This window comes from Cydia strobilella, chromosome 2 (assembly GCF_947568885.1).
Source record: "Cydia strobilella chromosome 2, ilCydStro3.1, whole genome shotgun sequence".
NCBI lineage: Eukaryota > Metazoa > Arthropoda > Insecta > Lepidoptera > Tortricidae > Cydia > Cydia strobilella.
Window position 1 is genome coordinate 13,396,636 of NC_086042.1, and position 6,000 is coordinate 13,402,635.

Below are 6,000 nucleotides of genomic sequence, written 5' to 3' on the forward strand. Positions count from 1 at the left end.
GATTAATAGCATAGAGTAACTTATACTAGAGCGGTACTGTCATAGTAAATTTTGTAACCCCAGTAAATTCACTGCCATCTGTCGACACACTTTAAAACTAAAAATGAAGATATATAAAAATACGATAAAATGTATTTAAATATGGATAAATGATTTTTTTTATTTGCATTAATTATTTTTATGATTTTGACCCATGTTCTTTCACTGATATGCGTTTAAATTGTTAAATAACAAACGAAATTGTCAACGCCATCTATACGACAGTAAGCCAAAGCTAGTAGCGCCCTCTGAACGAGAATCAAATTTTCTTGATTTTCGAGGCACGTTTTTTCCTTAGACTGTATCCATCTATTACGGAGTTATATCTATCTTTGTTAATAGGTTGTCTGTTCTATTGTGGGCTTAATGAGATCGACCTGCCTAGCCTTCTAACTGTAAAAAAGACACCTTGTTACCTTGTAATAAGGACTTTAAGTAACAACCGATTAATCATTATATTTTATTTATTTTATTTTATTTATTTGGGATCACCAACAGACAATACATCATGAAAAAATAATCTGTAGCTTACATAACATTGAGGTTAGATGTTTGTCCAATTATAGGTAACCACAGCTTATATCAGTATTTTAGAACATAAGGAGGAGGCTTTGACGCGTCATAACTGTGTGCCAGTAATGAGGCAACGTGCAAGCCACTGGTACACAATAGGTAGCATGATTAATAGGTTGTCTGTTCTATTGTGGGCTTAATGATATCGACCTGCCTAGCCTCCTGACTGTAAAAAAGACACCTTGTTACCTTGTAATAAGGACTAAGTAACAACCGATTAATCATTATATATCGCGTTATTGAAGATTTGAGTTTCTGTATTGTATGTTGTTGCTTTTTGCGTAGACATTTTGTTATCACATAATGTTCCAAACATCAATAGAATTAATCTGAATATTACGTTCCTGCCTATACCTATTAGGGTGTTTCATTTTTCCGAATTTTCGATTTTCATCTGACTTCGCTCGAACTCTTGTTCTCAGTGATAAAAAATTATATATACCAAAATAAAAAACAAACGGTCAATATTTAGACGTTCCACAACATCACCAAAGATTTTCTCAAATAGGTAACCAACGACTCTACATCGGAGGGTAGAAAATGGTTTAAGCGGCTACCATCAAAGCGGAGAGTATTGTAATACTGAGCCATCTATATATAAATAAATTTTAAAATTAGTAGTAAACTTGGATTTAGGTTATTCGATAAATGTTCTAATTAAGATTTTTCAGTTTTTCCACTGTTTCTAAAGGAAAAGTGCTTTTATCGTGTTATTCTCTATAGAACATAGTTAATTTTCATGCAATGTATGGGGTTCTCCCTCCATTTTTTCAATTTGTGCAACCTTTAATCGTTATTCGATTCTTTTGAAAATTAAAATAGATAGTTTTTAGTGTGGGTCTCCCCTATTAGTGAACGAAGTTAGGAAAAATATCACAACTTTTTTTTTCTCCATACAAAAGTGAAACACCCTAAGTCTGAAAAGTCTCACTCATCACTATCATTGGTATAAAATCCACTCATCCAAATAACTTTCGCGAGTCAGGTATTAAAGATGAGAATCTCAAAAAGAACATACCTACCGTCTCAGTGTACGATTACTTGAGTGACCCGTTGTAAATATATTTTTAATACAGTTGCTCAAAAAGTGCTACTTTACGTAGCTGTTTAGCGTGCGGAAAGTTGGTTTTCGCGAACTAGTGCTTTTTACTTTTCCAATTTTTTTAAATTTATACTTGTTCCAATTCATGACTACCTACTTATTGATGAGTGTTAATATTAGTTTCCTTAAAACGTCGTAATCAACATAAAACCTACTGTTAATGTAAGAATACTAAAAAATACATATTTTATAATTTAATTACTTACCTCATCATCATTATAACACGTTTATTTTTTAATATTGAAAAACAGAATATATGGAACAGAATAGCTGCCGAAACGCCTGTCAAATAAGAGGCGTTTTTTCTTACTTTTACTACCTACTAAGAGGCGTTTTAAGTTTCCAAAGTTTTTATTCCTTACTTGTTGTTTTTATTATTTTTGTCGCAACTGTATTAAAAAACGTCGTTCGATACACGTGCGGAAATATCATTCTTCACTCGTCATATCTCGGTACTTGAGGAGTAATGACATAGTTTCCGCACTAGCATCGAAATGTACTATTTCACCACACCAACTCGTTCACTCGGTGGCAAAGTTTGTTTAACCCTTGTGCCTTGAAATCTTCGCAACGCTCAAGATTTCACTTTTCGAACCACTGGCTACGCTCGTAGTTACGCTATGGAATCTTTCGTTCACTCGGTTATCAATATTAGCACGAGGGGTTAAACAGCTACTTTGCCCCCTTATAAAACAAATACCTATTTAAGTAATATGACTGAGTTTAACGGAAGGGAAGTTTTGTAGTAAACAGCTTTATTTGTTATTATAAAGGTAGGTATTCAAAGCAAAACAATAAAAATATGTTTATTTGGTAATTTTCGTGAAATGTATACTTATCTTAATAGAAAGCCTCTTAACAAGCAAAATTCACGCCCAAAAGCGTATCAAAAAAAATTTTTTTGTTTAAGAAAAGAAAGTTTTGTTTTGCTCGTAAAATTATGACATGACAAAACAGAGGCACTGAGAACACCAGCTTTATAAACTGGAAAGTTGATAAAGATTATACGTCCTAGTCTCCTTGGAGGCACATTGTTGTAGAGGGTTTATCAAAGCGGTTCCGAGATATATGTGCGCAGGTCCCGCCCTTTAACTGTGCAATGAACTTTAAATCTCCTTTACACCTGGGCCCGCCCACCAAATACAGTTGTTGCGGAATAAACACGATAAAATCGCGTTTTATACGACATGCAACGCTACAAGTTAACTTTATTTAGCGTGAATTATTGTTTAAGCCAGTATGAAAGTTAGTTACTCTTTTTATGTGGTTTGTGAATTCCTTTGTTCTTGAATGTTCTAGGCACGTTCACTGTCAGCAACAGCAGCATATAATTATTATCTACTAAGTTTTTTGTCTTCGTATAATCAGTTAGTATGTGGTACGCTATAAATTTTGCAACGGAAACAGTAACGTGTTCTATTTTAGCCACTTAGGGGAGAGGAAGTCTATTAGCATTGCGGATAGTGTCGACACGGCGCAGGAGTCAGTTACGGACCGCTTCCTGAGCCCAGCCCGCCGGAACCCTCTTCCGTAACACAAATCACTCTATCACTCTTCTACGCTTCACCTACCTACAAAACTGTTACGGGAAAAGGTAAAAGGTTTGATTTATTATGTAACTAGTTAAAGCTAACTTTGCTCTGAAAAGAAAAGAAACACAGCAATTAAACACTCGCTTAGTAAAAAAATATGCGCAATTATTTCTTTTGAAATACAGCAAGTTAAGTAGGTACTAGTTAACTAAGCTGCTAAGAGCAAACTTCCTCGAACATTAAAATTTTCAGGGCAGAGTTCTTGGTTGGCCGGATGTTAAAGCCGCAAGTCAAACAACCGATAAAATGAAAAGAGAACGCGATGTCCCGAACCAGCGGAACTCGTTGAGATTGTGTTTATACTCGTAGTAGCAACTCGAGCTGAATAAGGCGATATAGTTAGGTACTACTAACTTGCCGTTTACGGATCGGGTGCCCCTATAAGAGGTGAAAGTTTGGCGTGAACGTGAATCAATAATTTAGTTCGAGCAGCCGGGCTATGATGCTTTGTCACCATTTCATTTATCATTGTATAAGTGAAAAGACGGCATATCTGATAAGTGATTTAATTCGGTATAAAGTCGCGAGGATAACGTATAAGTGACAAATGATAGCGATGATTTTAAAGAATAGATTGTTAAATCACATTCTACCACTTATCCTTGTACAAATGACATAGACAGTTATAAATTATCCATGGTTTGAGCTTTTGAAAAATCAATTCTAAACAAGTTTACTTAAAGTGTATTTTAATGAATATTTGGCTAAATGACATCCTATCACTTATCTATGTATCTATGTACATGTGATATTGATAGTTAAAAATTATCCATGGTGTAAGCTTTTGAAAAATAAACTCTAAATGAGTTTATTTAAGGCGTTTATTAAAGTAAAACTTTTATACCCTCGCCTCAAATTTAACCGTCTAGCATGTCGCATTACAGCAGTAGTAAAATTCTACTTTAATCATATAATATATATGTAAAAATGTTCTTTTAAAATGGAAATATGCAATGTAAGAATTTTGTGCTTACGGTTTGAAATTGTGTTACGATTACGACCCTATCGAATTCATTGTTTACCGATGTCCCCGAAGGGGCCTGTAAAAAACTAGGCCTACCCATTGGAGTGCCAGCTTTCGCCTGCCGTAAGGCCCCTTTCGTTTCGACGCCCTGTCTGAGGCCTAGCGCTCCGGCTCCGACCAAGTCCCCGCTGCCGCCGCTAGTCGCGACGGTGCACCGTGCACCACACATCGAGAGAGTACCGACTCTGCAGTATCGTGTCAGACGTTAATTGTGAATTGTTTAGTTATACATAATTATATACTGTGGTTTGTGTTTGTTATTTGATATAAGTTTCTCATTTACTATGTTACTATTTTATGGTGTTAGATGCAATGAGTTCTCTGTCTGAGTCGTCGTGCCCCTTACTGTCTTGACTCGTCGCGAGTGTTCACGTCCAGAGGTCTTAAGTCGCATATTACTCGTAAACACAAAGATGTTCCCCGCCTTATGCCTCCGCAACCCGCCGGCGAGGCCTCTGTTCGCTTTAATATCACACCACCAGCTCCAGCTTCACAAACACATAGCTGTAGCCTGGACCAACTTGTTTCATTAAGGGTCAGTGCGAGTTTTTCCTCACATTCCAAATGGGGCGAGGAGTATCGCCGCTAGTAACTGATGTAGTATCATTGATAATTGAATTACAATTAATGGATTGAACGAATGGTTCGCCCTCCTATCTTTTTCCTACAGAGCCCTACGAACGCCTGTATCAGAAGAAGCAGGATTTCTTACTGCCATGCCATTTTAAATGCGTCTATCTTTCTCAAACATGCATGAATTAGGTATTTTATTTAGTAACTAGCTTTTCCATGTGACTCTGATCCTATTAGCAGATGCTTTTAGGGGTAAAAGCTATCCTATATGTTCATCTTATGAATGATACTTTTTGTTCCGCCATGTAAACAGTAATCTTCATTTATAGACCTGTACCAATAACTTCTGAGGTTATAAGAATATTAATGTTGCTTATTTTTTATATATAGTTTCCAGACCATATACTAAACCTAAAAATAATATTTTGTGTCATCCTAGGTATTTGCTTAGGTAGAAATTTAGGTATTTCTTTTTTCAATCAGCATTCTGTAAAAAAAATATTAGAGACGAAATTCTTTGTTTCCCTGTAAAGGCAAAGTGGCTTCCGACGTACACACGCATTTTGTGTCATTTTCATCCACGGGTATAATGGCATTTAATAAATACCCAATATTGATCCTAAAACGCCTAAAAAAATATTAGAGTCGGTAAGTGAAGTGTTGTACTTTACAGAACATTGTTATATGTTATTCAAACAAATCTGTGTCAAATTCATCCACCGCTTTTATTTAAAAAAATTTTTTTTCTAATTAACACCCTGTATCTGCCACAAAAAAAAATTCATATTATTAAGTTTACGTCTACAATATTATAATACCACATTGAGACATCATTCATAATTTGGGTCATTTTGATCCACGGTTTTTTTACTATCTGGCAAAATAAAACTCAATTGAGCAAGAAGGGCGTGCGCGGGGAAGGGTACCTACGCGGGTGGGGTGCTTATTATACTTGCCGCAATATCTGCTGGCGACTGAGATCTTAATACTATCTCCTTTACCCTTGTTAAGACCAACCAAGAGTGAAAGAGATGGCATTATGAGCTGTCTCGCCACTTAGTTTTGCGATACAGTGTATTTATTTCATTCGGAGGCAT